A 13,770-nucleotide genomic window follows, 5' to 3' on the forward strand; every position below is an offset into this window, starting at 1 on the left:
GCGGTACGTTTAAAAAATTTAAAACAAATAAAGCTATATTAACAATAGTTATATGGAGAAGGGAATGGCAGCCCACTCCAGCGTTCTTGCCTGGAGAATCCCAGGGACAGAGGAGCCTGGTGGGCTGCCTTCTGTGGGGTCGCACAGAGTCAGACGTGACCGAAGCGACTCAGCAGCAGCAGCAGCAAGTCTCCCACATTAGGAGTCGGGTTCTTTACCGCTAGCGCCACCGAGGAAGCCCTCCTTCTAGTGTTGTTCAGGTGCTCACTTGTGTCTCTTTGTGACCCCATGGAGTGCAGCGTGCCAGGCCTTCGTGTCCTTCACCATCTAGTATAAGCTAAGATAATTTTATCTAATACAACCTAAATAAAATTGTACTGAAATTTTAAAAAAACAATAGTTATAGGCTTAAAAAATATATTGTGTTGGAATCTAGTAAAGTCTGCTCTGGGTAAGGAAGATGAACGTGTTCCTGGGCTTTCCCCCGTATTTAATTTTTTATTTGTAGTTTCAGTGTGTAACGTGTTTGCTTAATTATGTCTTGTGTTTGTGGATTATAAGGAATGTCTATAATCTGTTTAATAGAGAATGAATATAAAAATTTTTTGAACTGCTTAGAAATATAGGCAGCGCCATTGTCTGTTTTTATAGAATTAGGTGTTCTCTTTATTGCAAAGTAAGCTAACAGGTGGGTTATAACATATCGTGTAGTTTCACCTCGGAGAGGTGTGGCCCATTTACAAGAAGAATTTGTATCGACATGTAAGAAGGAAGAGGAAGAAAATTCAGGGCAATGAGTTACATCCATGTGCCATAAAATTCTCTCTCATTTGTTATAAACCTTTTTTATATTTTTGTATTTATCATTTTATTTGTTATACCTTATACCTTTATATTAAACATATACATCTTATTTTTCTTTAGCAACCATGAAGTGTCTTGTATATTAGCATTTTATAGATTGGTGAATATGTTTATTATATTATATATATTTTAATAAACATATAAAATATAGTATATATTATATAATATATTTATTAATAGTCTAAAATCTCTGTAAGAAAAACTTTCTGTAAGAGGAAGTTAATGTTCAGTAATTAATGTTTTAAAATCTTATTTTATTTGGAAATGACCTAGCTATTTAATAAACTTTTATTATTTAGTTTAGTACAAGTCTAAAAATTTAAGTTACCCCAATCCTAAGAGATTATTTTAGATTATAATAATAGATTATAATAATAGATTATTTTATTAAAATATAATTATTTTAATAGAGTTTATCTAAAGTTTTCATCTCATTTATATGTTTATATATAAAGAGTTACCCTTTTGTTGACAAATTTACTTTACCTTAGGTGAATAGGTGAAGTCGCTCAGTCGTGTCCGACTCTTTGCGACCCCATAGATTGTAGCCTACCAGGCTCCTCCGTCCATGGGATTTTCCAGGCAAGAGTACTGGAGTGGGTTGCCATTTCCTTCTCCAGAGGATCTTCCCAACCCAGGGATCAAACCCGCGTCTCCCACATTGTAGGCAGACGCTTTACCACCTGAGCCACCAGGGAAGCCTTAAGTTTACCTTAAACCTAGGCATAATAAAAGTATTACATAATATTGATGACTTAAGACATGTCTTAATTAGATTAGTAAACAATTATATTTAAATATATTTATATTTAAATAAATATGCTAAAGCTGAAACTCCAGTACTTTGGCCACCTCACGTGAAGAGTTGACTCATTGGAAAAGACTCTGATGCTGGGAGGGATTGGGGGCAGGAGGAGAAGGGGACGACAGAGGATGAGATGGCTGGATGGCATCATGGACTCGATGGACGTGAGTCTGAGTGAACTCTGGGAGCTGGTGATGGACGGGGAGGCGTGGCATGCTGCGACTCATGGGGTCGCAAAGAGTTGGACACGACTGAGCAACTGAACTGAACTGAAACATTATATTTAATATTGACTATTTTTCAGTTCACGTGACCTGAATTTAAATAGAGCTCTTTAATTTCACATTATTCAAAACCAAAGACAGACATTGAGACATAGATAAATTTAGATAGAAAGGCACAGTTTTCCACTTGAAATTTACAATATCTTTTTGCCTTTTTTTTTGGAGTTCCACCGATTTGTTTAAGGCTGGAGTCCCAGATACAGTGGGCTGTGTATCCCAAGGACATGATAAGAGTTAACTTTAGGTTTTTTCTTAGACCTGTTTTTGTTTCCCAGGGAGAATTGGAGCTCCAAAAAAGTATTTTAACAAGTTAACCTTTTCCTAACTGCATGTGAAGAAGAACCGGTTTTGCAATTTCAAAAAAGATTTTATTTTGATCAGTTTTCTCTGGAGCCTAAAGAATACCATGGCCATTCAGGGTCAAAAATATCGTCCCTCCTGTTTGTAGTCACAGGATATTATTAATGATGCGTGCAGAAGGGGATTGCCGTCACACTGGATGTAAAGCCTTGGCTACAAAATTCCGACAAAGAGTAGGACTGTTAAGTATACCTTGAGATAACATAGTCTATTGAAATCTTTTATGAGGCCCGATATGATTAAGAAAAGGGAGAGAGAAAGTGAATCTCTCCCGGTCTAAAGGGTGTTCGGTTCAGTTCAGTCACTCAGTCGTGTCCGACTCTTTGCAACCCCATGAATCGCAGCACGCCAGGCCACCCTGTCCATCACCAACTCCCAGAGTTTACTCAAACTCATGTGCATCGAGTCGGTGATGCCATCCAGTCATCTCATCCTCTGTCTGCCCCTTCTCCTCCTGCCCCCAATCCCTCCCAGCATCAGAGTCTTTTCCAATGAGTCAACTCTTCGCATGAGGTGGCCAAAGTATTAGAGTTTCAGCTTTAGCATCATTCCTTCCAAAGAACACCCAGGGCTGATCTCCTTTCGGATGGACTGGTTGGATCTCCTTGCAGTCCAAGGGACTCTCAAGAGTCTTCTCCAACACCACAGTTCAAAAGCATCAGTTCTTTGGTGCTCAGCTTTCTTCGCAGTCCAACTCTCACATTCACACATGACCACTGGAAAAACCATAGCCTTCACTAGATGGACCTTTGTTGGCAAAGCAATGTCTCTGCTTTTGAATATGCTATCTAGGTTGCTCATAACTTTCCTTCCAAGGAATAAGCGTCTTTTAATTTCATGGCTGCAATCACCATCTGCAGTGATTTTGGAGCCCCAAAAAATAAAGTCTGACACTGTTTCCACTGTTTCGCCATCTATTTCCCATGAAGTGATGGGACCAGATGTTCTTTAGTAGCCTGTAATTTTTCTTTCATAAGGGGCCATTGCTCTGTCTAAATAGGCTCGTCATTCTTCTAAGTTATTTTAATCATTGCTTTGTTTGTTAAATGAGCAGTGGCCCCTAGAAAAATGTGGAGTGTATATCTGAGTTTGCCATTGCATAGTAAGTCCTTACTGTTAAATTAAGGGGTGCATCTATCACATAAAGTCTTAATGTTGTAGGCTGGCCTTTTGGTCCTTCATATGGGTAGATTTGAACATTTTGATAAATTTCTTGTACTTTGAGAAATTTCTGCAATTTGGCAAGAGACTTTTTGTATAGGCCAGGATTTGGGCCATAAGTGTTTGGAAATAATAGTAATATTAGATCCAGTGTCGAGGAGACCAGAAAATCTTTTACCATTAATTTTGATATCTATATTTGGTCGGGCACATTCAGACACCAATGATGTCCCTAAGGATTGTTTTTGATCTGTACTGCTGAATCTGCCTGTGTGTACATCATTAGAGGAGTTAATAGAGATGTAAGGCAAAAGAAGTCACTGAGCAGTTTTGTCCCCCTTTCTGAATTGCCATAGAATCTGAGATGACATCATGATTTGAATCTTTCCTTTATAATCTGAATTAATTACTTCAGGGTGAACAGCAATTTCTTTAGAGGTCAAAAGATTGGCCGAGTAAAAGACCGATGGTTTGTGGGGTCAGGGGCCCCAAAAGTCCGGTAGGTATTCTAGAAGGGACTGCTTGAGGGTAAAGGAAAAAATCATTTAGGGCTGGTATATCGACGGCAGCACTGCCGGATGTTGAGGGTTTGAGGGAAAAGATAGAATCTGCCCCCGGATTTTGTTGTAGGGTTCCTGGGGGCGTCCCCTGTTTGGAGTTTCCTGGAATAGGTTTTCCTTCAATATCAAATTTAGATTTACAATCTTTGGCCCAATGCATTCCTCTACGTCAGTGAGGGCAGATTCTTGGAGGTTTTTTATTAGCCTTCTTAAATGGTTTTTATCTCCATATGTAAAGCATCCTTCATTTCCCTTTCTAAAGGCAATAGCCATTGTCTCAGCTAGCATTTGCATCTTTTGAGATTCTGATCCTAGATTGCGACAAGCCTTCAAATAATCAATAATAGTCCCAGTCTCACAAATTGGAGCATAGCTCTTTGACATTCCTGATTTGCATTCTCATAAGCAAGTAATTTCTCTAGCTGTTTTTTGGCTTCTTCTCCGATTACAGTACGGGAAATAGCAGTTTCTAATCGAGCTAAAAAACCAACATAACTTTTATTGCTGCTGCTGCTGCTGCTAAGTCGCTTCAGTCGTGTCCGACTCTGTGCGACCCCATGGACTGCAGCCCACCAGGCTCCGCCGTCCCTGGGATTCTCCAGGCAAGAGCACTGGAGTGGGCTGCCATTTCCTTCTCCAATGCCGGAAAGTGAAAATCAGCATAACTTTCTTTGGGTCTTTGTGATACTTTAGTGTAGCTCCCTGTAGGCTCTCCTTGAGGAGTAATTCGATCCCAAGCTTGAAGGGCCACTGTTTTTAATTGTTCATATAATAAGGGAGGGCATTGTATTTGAGCTTCTTTGGTATCAAATTGCTTGGCGCCAGTTAACATTTCAAAAGTAATTTGGTTTTGGGGAGTGCCAGCTCGAGCATTCTTGTTAGCATGATCTCTGGCTTTATCATGAAACAACATGGTCCGCTGAAGATATTCTCCTGGCTTAAGGGGAGCTTTTATTAAAGTTCGCCAATCATAGGGAGTAAAGTTTCCAGTAGAAGATGCCACAACATTTAGAAGCTCTTTAGTAAAAGGCGAATGTGGGCCATACATAATTATAGCCCTTTTCATTTGTTGCTTGTAAAGAAGATTAATACTGTCATATTGAGGTATTATGTGTCCTTGAGCATCAGGATTTCTCAAAACTGGAAAGGCAGAGAAACCATCGACTTCAGAGATTTGTGATTCCAAAGCCAGTAATTCAGAGAGCCTCTGCCGGGGAGGAGAGTGAGTAAGTGCTGATTTTTTGGCAAATATGAGTCTGTGTTGAGGACTTACTGTTATCTAAAAAAGTATTGCCAGTTTTGGTGTCAAAAGGTGTCTCAGGAGAGTTGTTATCAGAACTATTAGGTTCTAGCAAAGGAGAGACTTTTGGAGTTGTGCTTGTTGGCAGAGGAGGAGAATTTGGAGTAGCCAGGATAGGATTAGTGAGAAAATTTTGAAATATTTTATGTTGTTTTAATTGGGCTTTTTGTAAAGTTTTATCATTTAAATTATATTCATGTAATAGGTGTTCTATCTGTTGTTGAATATTGAGAGGGTTAGAATTTACCTTGAAATGGCAGAATTACAGCTTTAATGAGAGCCCATAGGGGCCAGAAGTCAACTGGAATATTTTTTCCCTGTTTGGTGGCTTGTTCAACATTTCCTTTGACCCGGTACCAAATTTCTAAATCAAAATTGACCACTGTTTGAAAGCAAGTCTCTATTCATTGGCACAAAACCAAGAGTCCCTGAGCTTTAAACAAATGGTGAAGTAAAGTAGAGACATGATGGGGCTTTTCAGCCGTTTGACCCGTGTCTTACTACTTAACGACCTCAATAGGTCCGTGAGTCACTCTGGCCAAAATGCCACGTATGCCAGGGTCCCTGTTTCTGGGTGCCACTTGTTGGGGTCCTTTAATGGACCGGAACCTGGTGGTCCGGAGTCGACAATAAGAAAGTGAAAGAGAGAGAGAGAGAGAGAGAAAGAAAGGCATGGGGACCCAAGCTCTGATGGAGCAAAGGTATTTTATTAGCAGAAATGCAGGCTTATATATCTTTAGTAAGATGATTACTCAGCTATTACACAGGATGAAATTTTATCAATAGCCACAATATGGATAGTGTAATACATACAAGGTCGCTGACGCTGAAAAGAGACATTGAAGGGAGTTACTGAAAGGAATCCGCGCAGATACCGTTTCTCATGATCTCAGTCCTGAGAGCTGCGTGCAGCTCTACTTGTTCTTGGAATAGGAACTGATAAGGAACAGAGAGTTTTTGAGAAACAGCACATAGGAATCCTCCTGTTAAACGTTCCCTGACATAACATAACATATTTCAAATGTTGGAAGAAAAAGAATTCTATATCCAGTAAACTATCCTTTAAGAATGAAAGGAAATCAAGATGTTGCCAGATAAACAAAGTTAAGGGAGTCTGTTATGAATAGTTGTGCCTACAAGAAATTCTGAAGGGGGCCCTTTAGGCCAAATGAAAAAGCCCTCGACGGTAACTCAAAGCCATGTGAAAAAGTAAAGAACGCTAGGAGAAGTAACGGATTGGGAATTCTAAAAGCCTCTTTTGTTGCACTTTTGTTTGTACCTTTTTTCCCTGTGTGACTTAAAATGCAAATTCAGAGACTTTCCTGGTGGTCCAGTGGTTAAGACTCCACGCTCGCAGTGCAGGGGGTCCAGGTTTGATCCCTGGTCAGGGAGTTAGCTCCCACACATCTCAAGGGAAGATCAAAGAATCTGAGGGCTGCAGCCAAGACCTGGCACAGCCAAAGAAACAAATATTTTTTTAAAAAGAAAGAAAATGCCTTGAGACAAATGAAAACAAGAGCAAAGCATAACAAAACTTACAGGATACAGAAAAAGTAGTGCAAAGAGGGAATGTTACAGCTTTCCACACCCACATTAAAAAATAAGTCTTCAAATCAGTAACCTGACTATACACTTAAAGAATTAGAAAAAGAGCAAACGAAACTCCAAGCTAACTGAAGGAAGAAAACGATAAAATGACAGTGGAGAGAAACAAAACGGAGCATAGGAAAATAGAGAAAAGTCAACAAAACCAAACCTTGATTCTTTGGGGAAAAAATTGACAAAATCGGCATTCAAATTACTAAAATCTGAAATGAAAGTGGGAATATCATCACTGACTTTACAGAAATAAGGGTTATAAGAGAATACTAGGACTTGCCTGAGAGTCCAGTGGTTAAGAATCTGCCTGCCAATGCCGGGGACATAGGTTCGATCCTCGGTCCAGGAAGATCCCACATGCCGCGGGGCAACTTAAGTTTTTGTGCTCCACCACTGCTGAGCCTGAGCTCCAGAGCACACAAGCTGCAACTTCGGAGCCCACGTGCTGCAACTGCTGAAGCCAGGTGTGCCTAGAGCCTGTGTTTGGCAACAAGAGAAGACACTGCAATGAGAAACCCACGCACCACAGCTGGAGAGTAGCCCCTGCTCTCTGCAACTAGAGAGAGCCCACGTGCAGCAACAGAAGACCCAGCACAGCCAAAAATAATCAATAAATCTTTAAAGAAGAAAGACTTGAAAAAAGAATACCACGCACAATTGTATGCCAACAATATGTGTGGGAATATTATTCAGCGTAAAAAGGAATGGAGTTCTGACTCATGCTACAACACGGATGGGCCTTGAAAACACAGGTTCCACTTGTAAGAAACATCTGGAATAAGCAAATTGATTGGAACAGAAACGAGACTAGATTACCAAGGGTGGGGGTGGAGGGAAGATGGGGAGTTAATGCTTAATGAGTATAAAGTTTCTGTTTGGGGTGATGGTTGCTCAACAGTGTGAGTGGAATTAATGGCACTGAATCATCCTTTTAAAAATATAATATTGATTTATTATCTAATTAATATTTCAATAAATGTTTATAAAATTAGCATTTTATGTCGTGAAAGTGAAGTCGTTCAGTCGTGTCTGACTCTTTGCGACCCCATGGACTGTAGCCTACAGGCTCCTCCATCCATGGGATTTTCCAGGAACAAATACTGGAGTGGGTTGCCGTTTCCTTCTCCAGGAGATCTTCCCGACCCAGGGACTGAACCCAGGTCTCCCACATTGTAGGCAGACGCTTTACCGTCTGAGCCACCAGGGAAGTCATGAAACCATACCTTCCCTGACTGGGAATTGAACCTGGGCCGCAGTGGTGAAAGTGACGAATCCTAGCCCCTAGACCACCAAGACGTGGGGTAGCTCCTCTTGGCCGTTCCTGCACCATCACAGCTCCCTTCGGGCATGGGGTCCTCCCGGCTTCTGCCCCTGACCTCAGGTGTGGGGTAGCTCCACTTGGCTGCAGCGGCCGGGAGGAGCTACCCTGCGTCTGAGGTCAGGGGTGGCAGCCAAGAGTGCCAGGCTGCAACAGCACAGGAGCAGCCAAGAGGAGCTACCCCCCACCCGAGGTCAGGGCCGGCGGCTGGGAGGAGCTACCCCCTGCCCGAGGCCAGGGTTGGTGGCCAGGAGGAGCTACCCCACGTCCAAGGAGCGGTGGCTGCATGGGCGCAGGAGGGCCTAGAGGAGCTATCCCACGTTCAAGGTCAGAAGGGGCGGTGGTGAGGAGATACCCCTCGTCCAAGGTAAGGAGCAGCGGGTGTGCTTTGCTGGAGCAGCCTGGAGCAGCTGTGAAGAGATACCCCACGTCCAAGGTAAGAGAAACCCAAGTAAGATGGTAGGTGTTGCAAGAGGGCATCAGAGGGCAGACACACTGAAACCATACTCACAGAAAACTAGTCAATCTAATCACAGCCTTGTCTAACTCAATGAAACTAAGCCATGCCTGCGGGGCAACCCAAGATGGGTGGGTCATAAAGGGAATGGCAAGCCACTTCAGTATTCTTGCCTTGAGAACCCCATGAACAGTATGAAAAGGCAAAATGATGGGATTCTGAAAGAGGAACTCCTCACGTCAGTAGGTGCCCAATATGCTACTGGAGATCAGTGGAGAAATAACTCCAGAAAGAATGAAGAGATGGAGCTAAAGCAAAAACAATACCCAGCTGTGGATGTGACTGGTGATAGAAGCAAGGTCCGATGCTGTAAAGAGCAATATTGCATAGGATCCTGGAATGTCAGGTCCATGAATCAAGGCAAATTGGAAGTGGTCAAACAAGAGATGGCAAGGGAGAACATCGACATTCTAGGAATCAGTGAACTAAAATGGACTGGAATGGGTGAATTTAACTCAGATGACCATTACATCTACTACTGTGGGCAGGAATCCCTCAGAAGAAATGGAGTAGCCATCATGGTCAACAAAAGAGGCCGAAATGCAGTACTTGGATGCAATCTCAAAAACGACACAATGATCTCTGTTCGTCTCCAAGGCAAACCATTCAATATCACGGTAATCCAAGTCTATGCCCCAACCAGTAATGCTGAAGAAGCTGAAGTTGAACGGTTCTATGAAGACCTACAAGACCTTTTAGAACTAACACCCAAAAAAGATGTCTTTTTCATGATAGGGGACTGGAATGCAAAAGTAGGAAGTCAAGAAACACCAGAAGTAACAGGCAAATTTGGCCTTGGAATGTGGAATGAAGCAGGGCAAAGACTAATAGAGTTTTGCCAAGAAAATGCACTGGTCATAGCAAACACTCTCTTCCAACAACACAAGAGAAGACTCTACACATAGACATCACCAGATGGTCAACACTGAAATAATACTGATTATATTCTTTGCAGCCAAAGATGGAGAAGCTCTATACAGTCAGCAGAAGCAAGACCAGGAGCTAACTGTGGCTCAGACCATGAACTCCTTATTGTCAAATTCAGACTTAAATTGAAGAAAGTAGGGGAAACCACTAGACCATTCAGGTATGACATAAGTCAAATCCCTTATGATTGTACAGTGGCAGTGAGAAATAGATTTAAGGGCCTAGATCTGATAGATAGAGTGCCTGATGGACTATGGACTGATGTTCGTGACATTGTACAGGGGACAGGGATCAAGACCATCCCCATGGAAAAGAAATGCAAAAAAGCAAAATGGCTGTCTGGGGAGGCCTTACAAATAGCTGTGAAAAGAAGAGAGGCGAAAAGCAAAGAAAAGGAAAGATATAAGCATCTGAATGCAGAGTTCCAAAGAATAGCAAGAAGAGATAAGAAACACTTCCTCAGCGATCAATGCAAAGAAATAGAGGAAAAGAACAGAATGGGAAAGACTAGAGATCTCCTCAAGAAAATTAGAGATACCAAGGGAACATTTCATGCAAAGATGGGCTCAATAAAGGACAGAAATGGTATGGACCTAACAGAAGCAGAAGATATTAAGAAGAGGTGGCAAGAATACACAGAAGAATTGTACAAAAAGATCTTCACGACCCAGATAATCATGATGGTGTGATCACTCATCTAGAGCCAGACATCCTGGAATGTGAAGTCAAGTGGGCCTTAGAAAGCATCACTATGAACAAAGCTAGTGGAGGTGATGGCATTCCAGTTGAGCTATTTCAAATCCTGAAAGATGATGCTGTGAAAGTGCTGCACTCAATATGTCAGCAAATTTGGAAAACTCAGCAGTGGCCACAGGACTGGAAAAGGTCAGTTTTCATTCCAATCCCAAAGAAAGGCAATGCCAAAGAATGCTCAAACTACCGCACAATTGCATTCATCTCACATGCTAGTAAAGTAATGCTCAAAATTCTCCAAGCCAGGCTTCAGCAATACATGAACTGTGAACTTCCTGATGTTCAAGCTGGTTTTAGAAAAGGCAGAGGAACCAGAGATCAAATTGCCAACATTCGCTGGATCATGGAAAAAACAAGAGAGTTCCAGAAAAACATCTATTTCTGCTTTATTGACTATGCCAAAGCCTTTGGCTATGTGGATCACAATAAACTGTGGAAAATTCTTCAAGAAATGGGAATACCAGACCACCTGACCTGCCTCTTGAGAAACCTATATGCAGATCAGGAAGCGACAGAACCGGACATGGAACAATAGACTGGTTCCAAATAGGAAAAGGAGTGTATCAAGGCTTTATCTTGTCACCCTGCTTATTTAACTTATATGCAAAGTATATCATGAGAAACGCTGGACTGGAAGAAACACAAGCTGGAATCAAGATTGCTGGGAGAAATATCAAGAACCTCAGATATGCAGATGACACCACCCTTATGGCAGAAAGTGAAGACGAACTAAGCCTCTTGATGTAAGTGAAAGAAGAGAGTCAAAAAGTTGGCTTAAAGCTCAACTTTCAGAAAACGAAGATCATGGCATCTGGTCCCATCACTTCATGGGAAATAGATGGGGAAACAGTGGAAACAGTGTCAGACTTCATTTTTTGAGGTTCCAAAATCACTGCAGTTGGTGATTGCAGCCTTGAAATTAAAAGACGCTTACTCCTTGGAAGGAAAGTTATGACCAACCTAGACAGCATATTGAAAAGAAGAGACATTACTTTGCCAGCAAAGGTCCGTCTAGTCAAGGCTAAGGTTTTTCCAGTGGTCATGTATGGATGTGAGAGTTGGACTGTGAAGAAAGCTGAGTGCCGAAGAATTGATGCTTTTGAACTGTGGTGTTGGAGAAGACTCTTGAGAGTCCCTTGGACTGCAAGGAGACCCAACCAGTCAATTCTAAAGGAGATCTGTCCTGGGTGTTCTTTGAAAGGAATGATGCTAAAGCTAAAACTCCAGTACTTTGGCCACCTCATGCGAAGAGTTGACTCATTGGAAAAGACCCTGATGCTGGGAGGGATTGGGGGCAGGAGGAGAAGGGGCAGACAGAGGATGAGATGGCTGGATGGCATCACGGACTTGATGCACGTGAGTCTGAGTGAACTCTGGGAGTTGGTGATGGACAGGGAGGCCTGGCGTGCTGCGATTCATGGGGTCGCAAAGAGTCGGACTAAGAGACTGAACTGAACTGAACTGAGACCACCAGGAGACCATTTTATGTTATATGTATCCCAGTTAAAAAATAGGAAACTTCCTCAAAAGCTGCTCTTCTACAGCTTTTGAGGAAGACAGAACATTTTATGCTTATCTCTTTGGAGTTTCTTTTGACCACCAGTACCACTTGTAGATAGGTGTAGACGGTTGGATGGCATCACTGACTCAATGGACATGAGTTTGGGGAAGCTCTGGGAGATGGTGAAGGACAGGGAAGCCTGGTGTGCTGCAGTCCATGGGGTTGCAAAGAGTCAGACAAGACTTAGTGACTGAACCAGAACAATGGAAACCACGTAGATTTCAAGGTCTAAGTCTGGAATTCCATCAGCACTAAGTGGGGAGAAATTGTAAACATCAAAAAGAGAGAGGAAGCAGGCCAGGGGGGCGATTATCAGCTAGGGAATATGGACAGGGGGAGATCTGCACTCGCCCAATTCTGGGGCCCCATGATTGACCCTTGACCTCCTGGAATCCCTGTCTCTCACTTCGGAATTCCTTTTCCTGCTCACTTCACATCTGGGGCAAGTATTTATGATGCAGCTCTTAGAGCCACAGCTGGACCTTATTCCTTAAGCATTTTGGCTCCTTGTGAGCTGGGATTTCCAGCAACTCTAGGGTTTCTGCAACTTTGAAAATTTTTTTTATTTTTAATTGAAGGATAGTTGCTTTACAATATTGCTTTGATTTCTGCCATACATCACCATGAATTAACCATAGGTGTGCCTATGTCCTCTGCGACTCTTCAGACAATTGTTTTCACCTAGGATCTCGCTAGGAGGCCACGTGCCTCTCCATGTCAGGCACGTGCAGGCCACTCATCAAGGCTGTCATCTGACAAATCCTGGGTGAGCGCCGTTTCTCAAGGACAATGGGGCTCATTCCTGCCAGTGAAGGACCACTGCACTGCCCTTCTCTGGCTGAGATAGAGTCAGAGATCGTGTAGTTCAGAGGTCCACCATCTCGCACAATCACCAGTTTACAAATGCAATCGTGTTGATACCAACTTTATCCTGAGGGGCAGTTGGACTGAAGCCCTTTGAGCTGCAGCCCCTAGGATGGCTGCATTCTTTGTCCAAGTCTATGTTGTGGTTATGTCACGGAGAGATGGGAGGCTTGACCCTTTTCTGTGGGGAAGACTGAAAGATGAGGCATAGGGGGCAGGGGATGCCCCCAAGACTGCCAACACACAGGCACGCTCAGGAACAGCCTTGCCCATGAGATATCGAAGCACCACGTCCCATCAGGGTGGTGAACAGGCTCTGACCAGAGCTCCCCTGCGTGTCCCCTCCAGGCTTCACCCTGATAGGAGCTAAAGGGTCGTCTCTTGGCCCAGCAGGGAGGCTCCAGGACACGGGACTGGCCTCTAGCCTGCACCTCGGTAGGTATTTTCTGCTTCACGGCCTGGAAAAGGCCTGGAAAGCAAGAGCCCGATGAATTACAAGGTGTCCCCACGGCTGCAGGCGTGTCACCCAGACACACGGCCAGGCTCGCTTCTGCCTGGCCATGTCTGCGCAGCGCAGGGGCTGAGCACACACCCTGCCGTGGCCCAGCCCTCCGGGGACGTGAGTTCCTGCACAACAGGCACAGCTGAGCTGTCCCCTAGCGAGGGAGGGAAGTGCCACGTCGCAGGAGCCCGACGAGGCTCCTGAGAACAGACCCCGCAGGTACAAACACTTCGTTTGTGGCAGAGGGCAGGAAGATGGCATCCTTGGCTCCATCGGCCGAGAGTAGGGACGGGCCCCAGGAGAGCCCACGCTGGGGGCATCTCAGTCTTTCATACCTGAGAGCCCTGGACTGACCAGGGAGCCCAGTGCAGACAAGGTGGTCACAGGCCAGGCTG

This window comes from Capricornis sumatraensis, chromosome 1 (genome assembly GCF_032405125.1).
Source record: "Capricornis sumatraensis isolate serow.1 chromosome 1, serow.2, whole genome shotgun sequence".
Taxonomy (NCBI): Eukaryota; Metazoa; Chordata; class Mammalia; order Artiodactyla; family Bovidae; genus Capricornis; species Capricornis sumatraensis.